The sequence below is a fragment of the Giraffa tippelskirchi genome, chromosome 9, assembly GCF_054371585.1.
Source record: "Giraffa tippelskirchi isolate mGirTip1 chromosome 9, T2T-mGirTip1v1.2.pri, whole genome shotgun sequence".
NCBI classification, from domain to species: Eukaryota; Metazoa; Chordata; class Mammalia; order Artiodactyla; family Giraffidae; genus Giraffa; species Giraffa tippelskirchi.
The window spans coordinates 52,341,450-52,357,156 of NC_137283.1; the positions used below are offsets into that span (position 1 = coordinate 52,341,450).

At 45.3% G+C, this 15,707-nt stretch overlaps 1 long non-coding RNA gene across 1 annotated transcript; it reads left to right on the top strand.

Annotated features, from left to right (window-relative positions):
- Positions 1-13: 13 nt before the first annotated feature.
- LOC145520192 (uncharacterized) lies at positions 14-13,323 on the top strand. Its single transcript, XR_014064304.1, has 6 exons — positions 14-1,155; positions 4,045-4,535; positions 4,769-5,133; positions 7,242-7,368; positions 10,702-10,837; positions 12,509-13,323. It is a non-coding gene; the product is annotated as an uncharacterized LOC145520192 (long non-coding RNA).
- The last annotated feature ends 2,384 nt before the right edge of the window (positions 13,324-15,707 follow it).

Consider the following 15,707-nt stretch of genomic DNA (forward strand, 5'->3'; position numbering starts at 1 on the left):
GCACCACGTGAGTGGGATGGCCAGTTGCGGCTCCGCGATGGCCTCGAGGGGCGGGGCCGCCGCAGTCATCCTGGAGATGAGCGATTTTCCGCGTTAGGTTTAGGCTTTCGCGGGAGCACTCCTGGACCGATACATCCAAAGCTGACTGTGGTCGCTGTTGTAGAACAACTCTTCGTGACTCAGCAATCTCAACCCCTGTTACTTGGTGGGGTCCAGCATCAGTTTCCCCTAGGAATTGTTTAAAATGCCGAATCCCAGGCCCTGCCCCACACCCACTGAATCAGAATCTACATTTTTAACAGAACCCCCAGGAGTCTGACCTGCACCTCCTAGAAGCACAAAATGGAGAGATGCATATGGCAGAGGGCGCTAGAGATCTGCAGGCTCAGTAAGAAAGCGGAGTTGGAGTTGAGGGCTGGGGAGGGAGGTTAGGGCTTCTGGCAACTCAGATGGCCCAGATGGTTACATGCACACTGTAGGAAATTTAGAAAGTATAATTAGGAGAAAATGTCATCCATTATCACTCCACTGAGATAATCAGGATTAACATTACTTCCACTTTCCCATACACTTAAATACTGCTAAAATGTTTTCACTTAAGAAGTAGTACATTTCTCTGAAAACAAACTTGTTGGGGATTTCCTGGCGGTCTAGTGGTTAAGACTCTGCTTCCACAGCATGAGGGGCACAGGCTTGATTCCTGGCTGGGAGGCTAAGACTGGCATGCCATGTGACAGGGACAAAAATAATGAATTTAATTTTGAAAAGATATATGTGCTTAGTTGCTCGGTTGTGTCCAACACTTGGAGGTCCCTTCGGCTCTTCCAGCCACACTCCTCTGTCCATGGGATTCTCCAGGCAAGAATACTGGAGTGGGTTGCCATTCCCTACTCCAGGGGATCTTCCCCACCCAGGGATCCAGCCCACATCTCTTGAGTCTCATGCAGAATTCCCAGCACTTGTGAATGTGAATATATTTGGAAATGGGTCAATTGTAATCAAATTAAGATGAGGTCATTAGAGTGGGCTCTGATCTGACTAGTGTCTTTAGAAAGAGGAAGACACAGAGCAGAATGCCCTGTGACCACAAAGGCAGAGATTGGAACGCTGTCTCTACAAGCTGAGGAACACAAGGGTTGCCAGCAACGCCACAAGGTAAGAGAGGCATGAACAGATTGTACTCTGGAGACGTGAGCCTTGCCAGCACCTGGATTTTGGACTTCTAGTCTCCAGAACTGTGAGAGAACATGGATCGGTTGTGGTAAGCCACCTGGTTTGTGCCAATTTGTTGTGGCAGACCTAGGGAACTCAAATAGGTGAGAAGACCCAAGCCTGTTTATGACCAGCTTCCCTAGTCCACTACCTTCTCCCACCTGCAAGGCAGTCCAACTGTGGAGGCTGCTGTCCCCTGTAAGATGGCGGGGCCCTCCTGCTGATCCAGCTGGCCCTGTGGATCACATAACTCCTATTGTTAAATCAGTCACCACAAATCAGGTGACCCCATTGATTCAGTCAGCACCCTTATATCACTTGACTCCCATATATTGATATTAAACCAGCCCCCTAAATCCATCACTCTTCCTTTCATGGAGCATAATAAAGGAAAGAAGAAAACAGTGTCCAAAAGTAGTCAGTGCATCAAGGCTTCCTTTTTAGTATTCCTATAGAATGGTATTTTAATAGACTACAAATTTATTGAAGATGTACCTACATGATAACAGTCTTGTTTTAAAGGGGGATGTTAATTTTTGGTGTCTTGAGACTTCCCCAGTGGTCCAGTGGTTAAGAATTCGCACTTCGAATGCACCAATGCAGGGGGCATGGGTTTGATCCCTAAATGGCAACCCACTCCAGTATTCTTGCCTGGAAAATCCCATGGACGGAGGAGCCTGGTAGGCTACAGTCCATAGTGTTGCAAAGAGTTGGACACAGCTGAGCGACTTCACTTTCTTTCTTGGGAAACAGGATCACACACACACACACACAAATCATTTTCAAGATGCATCAATAGTAATTGTTTTATGTTATTGACATAGAGCTTATATATTACCTTTTAGAATGCCATGACACTTTAAAAAGTTTTAAATCTTTATAAAGATATAAATATATAGATATATACACACACACACATTATTTTTCAAACCCTTCTGAAGTATAATTTTACTGAAGCAAAAAATAGTATGTCAAAGAATAAGTGAAATCAAACTAACTTGCTCCAAACCTTCCAATGCCAGTGGCTTTCCAGCTCACTGTGAGGTCATGTCCCATTAATCTCCATCATATCTCTGCCTTCAGCTTCTGCTCTTCTCTCCTTCCTCACTCACTGGCCTCCTTATGTACCCAAGTGATATCTGGAATATTCCAGATTTAGAATATTTGCATTTCTTCTGTCTGGGTTACTTTCCCCAGACATCCACATGGCTTGTTGGATAACCATCTTATTTATTCAAATGTTGCTTGCTCAGGGCCTTTATGGTTTCCTCTGTGTTTAAAAATACCCACTAGTGTATTCCCTATTGGTCCAGTGGTTAGGAGTTGGTGCTTTCACTGTCGGGACCCAGCCTTGATCCCTGGTTGGGGAATTAGGTCTTCCCTTCCCTCGTTTAGTTTTTCTTCTTGCCATTATCACTTGCTAAATACACATTTTATTTTAATTTTGCTTGTTATTTGTTCTCTTGTTTTCTTTTCCCCACTAGAATGTAAGAATATACGCTGCAAAAATTTATGATTTTTTTTTTTTTTTTTTGCTGTGGTTTCTCTGGAGCCTAGATCTGTATCAGTCATATAGTAGGTACACAGTAATATTTGTTGAATGAATGAATGAACAGCTATAAAACTGATATAAAGAGACAATGCACAGGGTTTTGATACTGTACTGTGTGTGGTGAGATTGTTGGAACTAGAGTTTAGGGCCAAGAAGAAACCAGAACCTAAATATTCATCAGTATTAAAAAATTGGTTAGTGTTTTTAAAGTTATTGACAGAGACCGTAATAGTAACCATTTTTTTCTCTTGCTTAATGTTTGCCTTTCTGAACATTATTTTGTGTATATTAAAAAGGGGGTTATGATACTTTAAAGGAGGGTCAGGTTAGAATGCTGTTCCATCATGAGTTGAAGAAAGAAAGGTCTGGAACACTGCTATAGGACAAGACTCAAGGATTTGTTTTTAGATAAAGAGAGAAAGGAAGGGAGGAAGGCAGGCAGGAAGGAAGTGATAGGGACAGGGTAAGGGATGAGATCATCGTTTTGTGGTTGTGCGTGCACATGCTCAGTCGTGTCCGACACTTTGAGACTCCATGGACTGTAACCCACCAGGCTTCTCTGTCCATGGAGTTTCCCAGGCAAGAATACCAGAGTAGGTTGCCTTTTCCTTCTCCAGAAGATGTTCCCGACCCAGGGATCGAACACATGTATCTTATATCTCCTGCATTGGCAGGCTGGTTCTTTATCAGTAGCACCACTTGGGAAGCCCTGGTAATTATTAATAAATAGTTGATTCCACTAGGGGATTCTAGTAAAGAAAAAAGTATGGGAGACCCCTGTAAGTTACTGATCACTCAAGAAAGCAGGCTTGTTTAGCAATAAAACCATGCAACATCAGCATGAGACGTGCCCGAATGGTTGTGGCATGAGACCCACATCCTGCCCCATGAGCTCAGTAAATTAACGATTCCTCTGAGCACACTAAAAACAAAAATATAAGGGAAAGGTGATATACTAAAACCTGAGATGATTTACCATTTCGATCATGGGCTACTGCCTTTTTGGTCATTTCCGTTGCGCAGTAACAGTCCTGCTTGACATGTAGGGACAAGGAAAATCCCCCGCCTGACGTGGAGGAGGAGGCTGATGATGGAGGCATGATGTCTACTCAAGAATGAGGAAGGAGGCAGTCTTTCCCCCTCCCCACTTTTCCTTTGATGATAAAACTGTAGCCCACTAAGTTTTCGGGAGGTGGCCCCCTCTCACCCACCTGTCTGTAAGCCTCACAAGCGTCCTATTGTAGTAAATCACTTCTTGTCTATCGCTTTGCCTCTTGCAGACATGGATTTGATTCCTGGTCCGGGAAGATCCCACATGTCACGGAGCAGTTAAGCCTGTGTGACATAGTTATTGAGCCTGAGCCCTAGAGCCTGGGAGCCGCAGCTACTGAAGCCCATGCCCCAGAGCCCGTGCTCCACAAAAGAGACCACTGCAATGAGAAGCCCCAAGTACCGCCTAGAGAGTAGCCCCTGCCTGCCGTGGTTAGGGAAAAAGCCGAGCAGCAGTGGAGACCCAGCACAGCCAAAAATAAATAAATAACAGTATTTGAAAAACAAACAGAAAGCCAGGAGTCTGAGCAGATGGCAGACAAGGGTCGTAGAAAGCATCTTGCTGGGGTCTGAATGCTCATTTATTTCTTATTGAACAAAGAAAAGGCGGGTGAGGAGGTGAAGTAAGAAGACCAGAGAAAGTGGTTGCAAAGATGTCCTGGTTTAGGCCTGACATCAGGAGGCGGTGTGTTAGTTTCTTTGTGCAGTCAGCCATTCCCAGGTGAGCTGAATAAAGGTAGGTATTATAGTTTAACCTTCAGGCACTCGGGGTGGGGAAGGGTTCCCAGAGAGGAGCCATTGCGTATATTTTAAGCTATAGGCAACATCCCTTTAATGATTAACTTGTCGCAAAAGCAATGCGAACAAAGGCTAAAGTAAAAGAAGCAGACCTATTACAGAGGCAGTTTGTTATTGCCTAATCCAGCCTAATTCAGTTCATGAATCTTTCCTTAGGTAAAGGTTATTGTGCTGGCCTGGATGTAAATAACCATCAGTTTGTCTTCAGAATCATGTCTGAATTACCACAATATATTGCGGCTTTTCTTGCTGTATCAGAGGAGCTAACGAAAGGCCGTTCTGATCAGGCCGAAGATAAAACCTGGAAAATCAATATCCTATAGAAAATGACTGCGGGGGCACCATAACTGAACTTGGTTTCATAGATTTAAGAACAGCGAGCTGCAGGGTATTCTAATAGAGAGGCGTGCTGTAACAGATGAAGGGAAATTCTGGCTCCAAGGAAGGGCCCTGTCCAGAGTCTGTCAGGATAGACCCAGCAGAGCTTGAACCAAAGTGATTGTAAGAAGGTCCTAGATCAGGTATTTGTATGCTATTTATTTTTGTTAATTCATGCTTCTATTCAGCTACTGTTTTTGAAGCCCTACTATGAGCCAGTTACTGTTCTAAGCGCTGTGCATATATCACTTTGAAAACAATCCCTACTTTCTTTCCTTCTAAGGAAGGGAGACTGATACTAAGAAATAATTTACACGTGCAGAGCTGGGCCGGTAGATTGGGAGCAGCTGCGGTGGAGGTGGGACTCAGCGAAGGCAGGGTTGGCTCCTGAGCTCTGCAGGGGAAGGAGGGGTGAGGAGACCTGAGGAAAGAAGGCTCTAGATGCAAGAAAAAGCGAGTGTGAGTCTCCAAGGAGGGGCCACCTGATCTGCTTGAGGAACGCTCGGAGGTCAGTGTAGTCAGAGCCCAAAAAGCAAGGGGGAGATTAGCAGGGTGGCGAGCCCAGTCTTAGAGGGCCTTCAGCTGCTTGAATTGTGAACAAGACCTGGTGCCACGTGAAGACCTTGAACGGTGTATTTGAGAAGGCCCAGCCCGGCTCCTGTGTTCATAGTAGGCATCAGGGTATGAGGGTGGAAAGAGAGGGCTTGTTCGAGGTTCCTGTGGGAAGCAGGCAAGGGTGTCGGTGCAGGGTCGCGTGAGGGGTACTCAGTTACTGACTGGATGCTTGCAGAGTTGGAGGAAAGGCAAGAGTTAAAGGCATTTCTTTTTTTTTTTAAATTTCTTAATGTTTTTATTTGCTAAAAAATGTATCTAATAAGAGCAAGTTAGAATAGCATCTTTTTTTCACAGTGTTATTTAAAGGTAGATGGCAAACTTTGCTTTTTTTTTAAAAATTGGAAGATAACTGCTTTACAATGTTGTATTAGTTTCTGTTGTACAACAATATGAATCAGTCATAAGTATACATATATCCCCTCCCTCTTGAACCTCCTTCCCATCCCCCACCCCATCCTATCCCCTAGCCCCATCCCACTCCTCTAAGTTGTCACAGAGCAGCGGGTTGAGCTTCCTGTGTTATACAGCATCTTCCCACCTGCTATCTGTTTTACATATGGTAATATATGTTCAAATGCTACTCTCTGAATTCATCCCACCCTCTCCTTCCCCTGCTGTGTCCACAAGTCTGTTCTCTATGTCTACATCTCTGTCTGCCCTGCAAATCGGTTCATCAGTACCATTTTTCTAGACTTCATAGTTATCATGAAGCTGTTTTGATTAAAAGCCCAAAATGCAACAGAAATACTATTATTTTGATGTAACATTACACATTCTTCCTACAAAAATAGATGATGTCCCAATGATATGCTATTGTAATTAATAATTCCTTCCCTTCTCCTTCTCCCAGAAAACCAACAAATATATAGACCACTCAGTCAAACACAAAAAGTGTATAAAACTGAAATTTGCAAATGTCCGAAATAAAGGTCAATCCGGGAAGCAACTGATATGTCCCTTGTTGCACGTTAATGCCAACTGCCTCCAACAAGATCCACAGAAAATTAGGCTAAGATTTTAAACATAGAGAACACAAGAATAAGGGCCATTAAATAACCTAGCTGATGAGGCAAAAGGTGCATCACCCCAACCATGATGTGTATTTAAAACCCTAAGTCAATAGTTCCATGATGTTTATATTAATACAACACAGAATCAGGAGAAAATGGAATTATCATTACTAAATTTAGGTAAACTAAAACCTAAAACTAAGAAACACAATCTGGAAACCACATTCACTATTTTAGCTTCTTCTGCTCCCTATTTGGGAATTTGCACCCTTGGAAAATCACTTCACCTCTCTGGGACCAATTTTCCTCTGTAGTATTAAGATAGACAATGTTTACAATGCTGAACAGCTATGTAATATAACATAGGGGAGTTAGAAAGTCTGAAGTCCAATATCTGATCTGTCGTGAAATGTTAGGAAAGTTATTTAAACTTTCCTGAGCCCCAGAATTTCTCATCTATTAAATGGAGACAAATTCACCTGCTCTTCCTACCTGATGTGGCTGAATATAACTGAAAGTGTTTAGAGAACTGTAAATGTCATATGCTTATAATTAAGTACAAGGATTATGACCTAATAGAGACATCTAATAGAAAAGACCTTTTCTTTTCTTCTTAATTTCCAAAGGTAAAACAAAATGTGATGATTCTACTGCTCTGAGCAACTATGGAGCCAATAGCTGATGAAGTACTGATGATCCAGTGTTGGGTAGTGAGAGTCAGAAGACAAATTCTCAGACTCTGTGTGACCTCAGGTGAGATATTTGATCTGATCTTCCTCAGCTTCCAGACCTCACAGAACTAGGCAAATTATAATACCTAACACTTACTGCATGCTTAATGCTTGCCATGCATTGCTCTTCCCATACCTTCATTCTGTTGCTGCTGCTGCTAAGTCGCTTCAATCGTGTCCGACTCTGTGTGACGCCATAGGTGGCTGCCCACCAGGCTCCCCCATCCCTGGGATTCTCCAGTCAAGAATACTGGAGTGGGTTGCCATTTCCTTCTCCAAGTTAAAGGCATTTCTATAGCTTTTGTCTTGAGAGATAGAGGAATGAAGCTGGCATTTCCTGAAGTGTGTGTTGTGCTGAGTCCATCAGTCATGGCTGACTCTTTCCAACCCCTGGGCCTGTAGCCTTCCAGGCTCCTCTGTCCATTGGATTTTCCAGGCAAGAGTACTGGAGTGGGTTGCCATCTCCTTCTCCAGGGGATCTTCCCTACCCGGGGATCGACCCTGCGTCTCTTTGCGTCTCCTGCATTGGCAGGCAGGTTCTTCATAGCTGTACCACCTGGGAAGCCTTCCTGAAATAGGAAGACCCCTGAAAGGCAAGTTCAAGTCATCCCTTTTAACACAGAGCTCTGTGTGTGTGTGTGTGTGTGTGTGTGTGTGTGTGTGTGTGCGTGTGTGTGTCTGTCTGTCTGTCTGTCTGTCTTCTCTTTGTGATTTATTACTTGCTGCTGCTGCTGCTAAGTCGCTTCAGTCGTGTCCGACTCTGTGCGACCCCATAGACGGTAGCCCACCAGGCTCCCCCGTCCCTGGGATTCTCCAGGCAAGAACACTGGAGTGGGTTGCCATTTCCTTCTCCAATGCATGAAAGTGAAAAGTGAAAGTGAAGTCGCTCAGTCATGTCCGACCCTTAGCGACCCCATGGACTGCAGCCCACCAGGCTCCTCCGTCCATGGGAGTTTCCCGGCAAGAGTACTGGAGTGGGTTGCCATTTCCTTCTCCGAATTTATTGCTTACCTGTTGAAAAACTAGATTGTATGATGTATATGGTTTTCCACAAAGTGGATTTTGCTGATTACTTCCCTTTGGTGCCATTTAACATGTTCCCCTTTCCTCTGTGTTTTCTAGAAATTTCCAGGTGGGGACTATAAGCTTGATGAAGTTCATGTCTGATTTGTGTCTGCACTGTTTCACCATAGTGCTGTGTGTGGGGCCTCCCCTCTCAACCTTCTCTCGTTTCACGTGTGGATGTGTTAGCAGCCGTGGATGTCCTCCTTGCTGTATTCAGTCACTTAGTCGTATCCGACTCTTCATGACCCCATGGACTGTAGCCCTCTGTCTGTGGCATTCTCCAGGCAAGGATACTGGAGTGAGTTGCCACTTCCTTCTCCAGGATAATCCTCCTTATATCCTACTAACTTGCTACAAGTTATGAAATGATGACACTCTAATTTATCAGTTAGCCTTCACTGATGAGCTGAAATATTTCCATAAAGGGAGTAGTTAGCTATATTACAGTTCATCTAGGTAATATGGACTAAATGCTGGATTTTTTAACGCTCTTTCTCTGATAGTCAAAATAATGTGTTAGTTACCTAGCATCTTCCAAAATTAAACACTTCTTTTTTTTTTTCTCCCAGTAAACTTATAGAATTAAATATCCTTGATGTATTTTAATCCATTGCAGGAAATTCTGATTGATGTTAATGAAAATCATCCTTCTTTGGCTCTGGGGTTTTGAATGACCCTCTGCCTCCAGTAGTTTTTTTGTTTCTGTTGTGACAATATGTTCCAGGCTCCTCTTAGCCAGTTGCAGTCCTGAAATCAGTCATTTCTCCAGGAGCCTAGTTTTCTCTTAATGGAAAATGACATTGACAGTCTAGTGCCAGAGTTTGATCCTTGTTTGGGGACTTTTTCAGTGGACGGAGCTAGGACATATATTTGCACTTTTTAAAAGGTAACCTCATTAAGTTATCTTAGTGACACAGTGACACTTCTAATTCAAATGCAGAATTATATAGGATTTTTTTTTGGCTGGGTCGTGGCTTGTTTGTTCCCTGACCAGGATCAAACCTGTGCCCCCCACAGTGGAAATGATCTTGGGTGGCCTTGGCCTGCAACGACTTGGAGCTAAGATTGGGTTCCTAGCCAGAGGTTGAAAGCACCAGATCCTAGGCACTAGACCAGTGGTCAGTGACAAAGGGCTTGGCCCTTCAGCTTTGCAGAAAAGGATTCCTACAAAGACAGAAAGTAGTAACGCAACTAATGTATTAAGAGGAAAAAAGTACAATTCGTGTGGATAGGCACACAAGCTGACTCGAGGAGTCCCTGGGTCGCGCCCTGGTGGCAGTTTGAATTACTTTTATGTGGTATTTCTTCCAGGTTTCCTTTGGCCAGGAAACCATTTGATTTGCCTGGCTCACAGTCCATATTTGGTGCATCTCAGGATCCTCCCAGGTGTATGCATGCATCTCTTAGCCAAGATGGATCCTACCACAAAGGCCTATGGGTAGAACATCCCTTGACATGACTCCCCTTTTGGCTTCCAAGGAGCCTTTTCTGCGCATGTGTGGTTGGGGAGGTCTCCTGACTTCGGGAAAGATAAATATGTGTTCTGGGCAGGGCCCAGCCTTCTCCCTTAATTGGTCTGCTATTCTCGTCTTGGAGTTTTGGTCAATAGAGAATAAACCTCCAATTGCTTTACCCTGGGGCGGCCCACCTGCCTTCTGCCTCAGAAGAGAAGAGTCTTAACCACTGGACTGCCAGGGAAGTCCCTATAGGATTTTACATTAACCTCATCGTCTAATATCTGTTTGTCCTTTTCACACATTGAAATTTTCAGGGTCCACAACACCAAGATAATTACCTGTTTGCATCATCCCACGTGTGTAGGGTATTTCAGTAACAGAGAATGCAGAGTCTAACGTTACCTGAAAGGTCTAGGTGAGAAGAGCAGTTGTTGACAGGGAGAGGTTGCATATTCTGATCCCAGCAAACAGAGTGTACAAAGACGCAAAGGCTTGAGAGCACGTAGTTCACCTAGGAAGGAGTGAAGGGGTCCGGTGTCAGGAAGGCAACTGAACACAGTGGGCGTCACATTCAGTGCTGTGGGCATGAGAGCATCAACCCGCTCTTGAGTTTGTTTTTTAATAAAAAATATGACTTTTCTACTTTGTCTATTTAAGGAGAACTTTGGTGTGAGAAAAAGGTAGGGGTTATTCTAAGGAGTACTATTCTTAGCTCTGTTCTATATCACTTCAGGGAAAATACCAGTGAAAGTGTGGCTCCCTTATTTTCTGACATTTGAAGATGCATTTGCATACTAACCACCCATCCTTGTGGCCTTTTTATCTCCCCACAGAGGACAAAGTATGGACCATAGTGTCTCATGATTTCCAGATTCAGACGACCCAGAAAAATACTCAGCTCATTTCCAGCGCCTCCAAGTGAGCAGTATGCTTCCATTTGCAAGATGTCCAGGCTGCTGACCATCCCAGGTAGGCTGAGAACCAAGTGTTACTTTTATTGTGTCAGTTGGTGGTTGGAATGAGCCAGACAGCCCAGTTCAGTTCAGTTCAGTCGCTCAGTCATGTCTGACTCTTTGCGACCCCATGGACTGCAGCACGGCAGGCCTCCCTGTCGATCACCAACTCCCAGAGCTTGCTCAAACTCATGTCCATCAAGTCGGTGATGCCATCCAACCATCTCATCCTCTGTTGTCCCCTTCTCCTGCTTTCAGTCTTTCCCAGCATCAGGGTCTTTTCCAATGAGTCAGTTCTTTACATGAGGTTGCCAAAGTATTGGAGTTTGAGCTTCAGCATCAGTCCTTCCAATGAATATTCAGTACTGATCTCCTTTAGGATGGACTGGTTGGATCTCCTTGCAGTCCAAGGGACTCTCAAGAGTCTTCTCCAACACCATAGTTCAAAAGTGTTGATTCTTCGGCGCTCAGCTTTCTTTGTAGTCCAACTCTCACATCCATACATGACCACTGGAAAAACCATGGCCTTGACTAGACGGACCTTTGTTGGCAAAGCAATGTCTCTGCTTTTTAATATATTGTTTAAGTTGGTCATAACTTTCCTTCCAAGGGGTAAATATCTTTTAATTTCATGGCTGCAGTCACCATCTGCAGTGATTTCGGAGCCCTAAAAAATAAAGTCAGTTACTGTTTCCACTGTTTCCCCATCTATTTGCCGTGAAATGATGGGACCAGATGCCATGATCTTAGTTTTCTGAATGTTGAAGTTTAAGCCAACTTTTTCACTCTCCTCTTTCACTTTCATCAAGAGGCTCTTTAGTTCTTCTTCACTTCCTGCCATTAGGGTAGTGTTATCTGCATATCTGAGGTTGTTGATATTTCTCCCAGTAATCTTGAATAAAGCATAACTCTCAAATTTTAGGTTGCCTGCATTTTTTTAGTTGACAGGGTGAAAGAGCTGTGCTGATGCCTTCAAAGATGTACAGGTGTGGGACTTCCTGGTGGTCCAGTGGCTAAGACTCTGCACTTTTAATGCAGCGGGCACCGGTTCAATCCCTGGTCAGAGAACTATATCATACATGCCGCAACTAAAAGTTTGAATGCCAGAACTAAAACCAAAAGATCTTCCATGATGAAACTAAGACTGGGCGCAGCCATATACATTAAAAAAAAATTTTATTTTAAATAGTAAGTTAAAAAAAACGATGTACAGGTGTGATTCCTCTACATAATATCGCCTGAGAAAGAAAGCTAGGAATGGACGAGGAAGAGGAAGAAATGGTAGGTTCTCATGTAACATTTGTGATTCAGATCAGCAGCTCTGTCCACATTCCTTGGTGAAATCCCATGTATTTAGAACTGGTAAACGTTTACTTTTGTACCTGTGGTGGTCCTGCCTAACAAATTCTTTCTTTTTTAAAAAATAATCTCTCTATTATCATGCATTTATTTATTTTAAATAGTGCTGCAGTGAAATCTTGGGGTGCATGTGTTTTTTTTAAATATGGTTTCCTCCAGATATATACCCTGGAGTGGGACTGCCAGATCATAGGGTAGCCCTATTTTTAGAGTAAAAAAATTTTTCCAGATTGTTCTCTGTGGTGGCTGTTACCAGTTTACATTCCCACCAACAGTGTAGGACAGTTTCCTCTTCTCCTACCCCCTTACCAGAATTTATTTTTCATAGGTGTGGACCTACTTGCGCCCTGACTTTCTAGATGCTGATCTCTTCAAAGTGCTTTGCATCAAAAGCTCCATGGCAGCCTGTCATAGCCCCGGAAGCTCTCTGACATCCCGAAGTAGCTCTGGGCAAACTGAAGCGCTTGGTAGCTGTGGAAGCAGTGTGGGCAACTTGTCCCAAGTGCTTTGGCAACTCTGAAACCTTCTTCAGTGGAAAGAAGGGGGAAAGGTGAGTGAAGCCAGCCTCTGACCTACTGGCGTGCCTTCCCCCAGGGAGTCCCAGGATAGCCGGAGGCTGAGGAGGGACAGTCAGGAGGGGTGATGCTGGACTCCTGGCCCTTCTGTACCTTGCAGGTGGTCAGCACAGCACAGGATCAGGTACCCCTGGGGCAGTGTCTAGGTCAGAGTTCCCCAGGCGCAGCTGGCTCTGGGAGTGCAGTGATGTCCCCTAGCCCTCGCCCCTCAGCCAGCTCCCCCCTGTGTCGGGTTCAGGATGCACCAGCAGCCCCAGGCTCCTGGAAACCCAGAATGAGGACCTGTGTCCTGGGGCTCATCCCGCAGCAGTAGTTCCTCCTCCCCCGGGTGTGGGTAGGCCCCTCTCCAAAGGAGGCCTGGTTCGGAGCTCCCGGGGGTTCCTTTCCTCGAGGGGATCCCCTCTGTGCCCTGCCAGATCTTCTCTAGAACAAATAGTGTCTTTAGGGGAGGACGCCTGCAGCCTTAAGAGGCACCAACGCTTTGCAGACTGCGAAGCCCTTTCCCCTTGGCTTGAGAGGTTGGATGTGGGTATTTTGGTGAAAGGATAGTTAAAAAAAAAAAAAAAAAGATCCTGCCTCTTAAGATCTCTGGGGGCTTCCCAGGTGTTTTTATGCAAACTGGAAGATGCTAGGGGATGGCCTGAAGTTCCAAGCAGAGGTAGTGTTCAAACTGGGCAGCACTTTGGGGGCACTTTAAGATCCTTGTGCTGACATTCCACTCTGCCCGGGTGACGTGGATGTTGGCGGGGCTTCGGAGCCTTTAAATATTCCCCAGGTGCTTTGCAATCAGCAGTCAGGCTGCAGACTCCTTTGCCAGAGGAGGCGGGTGGTGTGCCCCAGAAACAAAACTGTATGTATTTTATTATAAATTTAAGGAATTGGGACTTAAACGTTGAAGCACAGAACCAGGAAAAAGAATTTGGTTCCTAGTGTGACTTTTCACCAGGGTTACGGTGGCCAGCGCGTTGGGGTCTTGTGTAGCGGGTTTGTTTCGGAGGTTCCCCTTTAGTTCCCCAGTGGGAACATAGAGGAGGGCTTCATGTTACTGGGAGCAGACTGAGGGGTGCTCTCCGGAGAAGGTGCATTTCATCCATTTAGTTTACGTTAACTTAAAAAAAGGGGGGGTTAATTAAAATTTCTCAGTGTGTGTGTGTGTGTGTGTGTAAGTGTAAGATGATCATAAGTTTGGTTGAGTCTCTGGCAGTCAGTCTGCTCTTTGCTGGTTCCAGGGAGGAAAAGAGCCCTAGCTTATGTTGCCAGTTACTGTGTGAGCGTAATCCATGTGTTTAATCCGGCTTTGGAGAAATAGTTACGGAAGGCCTAGGCTGTGCCGCGCAGCATTTCTAGTAGTTTGGGGTTTGCTCTCTAGGTTTTGGAGGTCTCTATGTGGGGGAGGGGAGGCGGAGTCTTATTTGGGTGAGACGGGCTGCCCCTGGATAAAGTCATCAGAAATAAGACCAGCGGAGAGGAAAGTGGTTTGTGCTTAAGCCTTTGCTCCGTGGTGTCTCACCTCATCACCCGGGAGTGAGGCTGTCTTTAGCTCTGCCTCTTGGCGGCAGGCTGTTGCCTTAGGGGAAGTGTTCCAGGTGTTTCCACTGTGGACTCCACTGTCAGAACCCTTGAGTGGGCCTTTCAGGTGTTGCTGCTGTTACTGAAAGGTGGGGGTCCAGCTGCATGCAGCTCAAAAGCCAATTCAACAGGCCAGGTTGGTGGAAAGGAAAGTTTGCTTTATTTCAGATGCTGGCAACTGGTGGGGGGTGGTGACGGGGGACATCTGTCCAAAGGCCAGCTCCCCACAACTGACAAGCAGTGGGGTAAGAGATTTTTTAGGCTGAGAGAGGGGGTTCCATGCAGAAACAGCACGGTCAGCCCTGACAGTCGTCTTCAAATTGGTCATCTTGTTTTAGGTGCAGTTAATCTTCAGTTCCAGAGTTAGTTTGTTTCTCTCTCTTGAAGCCAGTTGTCAGAATGGTGGCAGCATATGTCATGGGTACAGTCTGGTCATCACGTAGTTAATTTCTTCCACCTGGTGGGGGTTTCTGTGTCTATAAGACAGCTCACAGGATATGGCTCAGAATATTGTCTACAGCCATTGAGAAGGAGCTAAAGGTGCTTGACGATGTGCTTAACGAGTATGTTATTATTGTTTGGTCTCCTTTGACTGTTCTCCTTTGTTTTTGCATATTCTCACTTCTCTGATAAACGTATTCTTTGCCTGAAGTTTTTCATAGACTAAAGTCTGGCAGAGCACATGTGCGCGAGGGCCATAGGGTCCTGCTGTTTCACCGTGTCCTTGGCTCGAGGTGTCTGGTGTGGCTGAAACTGGAGAGATGAGGGTGTGGCCTCTGTGCAGGGTGGTCTGATCCCATCGCAGAGACCCTTGTCTGTATCTCAGGCCTAAAGGTTCTTGTTTTTCCACAGTCGGTTTACTGGCAACCACAGAGAGATGAGGAGCCTGGTCCCGTCTCAGGAGTCCTGGGGTTCTGCCTCATCTTGCCCTGAGTCCTAAGCACGTGCATGAGGACTGTGTGATGAGCACTCCATTGGAGGTGGAGCCGTGAGCTGGCTTCTAAGGAGCGTCCATCTGGAGGGAGGGAGTGCTAGAGAGGTCACAGGACTGACTCAGGATGTGGTGTGGTGGAGCGGAGTCCAGAATGGAGGCTGAGGAGCTCAGTCAGACCCAGGGGTTACTAGAGAATGCTGAGTGTAGTTTCCTCTGCTGCACAGGAGGTCCTGGTTGATTAGCTGTTTTGTAAATATGAGTGTGTCTGTGTCAGTCCCAACATCCTAATTTATTGCCCCCCTTCCCTTTCCCCTTCAGTGACGATGGGTTTGTTTCCTAGGTCTGTGAGCCTGTTCCTGTTTTGTACATTAGTTTGTTTTGGCCATGCCACATGGCGTGTGGGATCTTAGTTCCCTGACCAGGGATCAAGCCCATGCATCCTGCAGTAG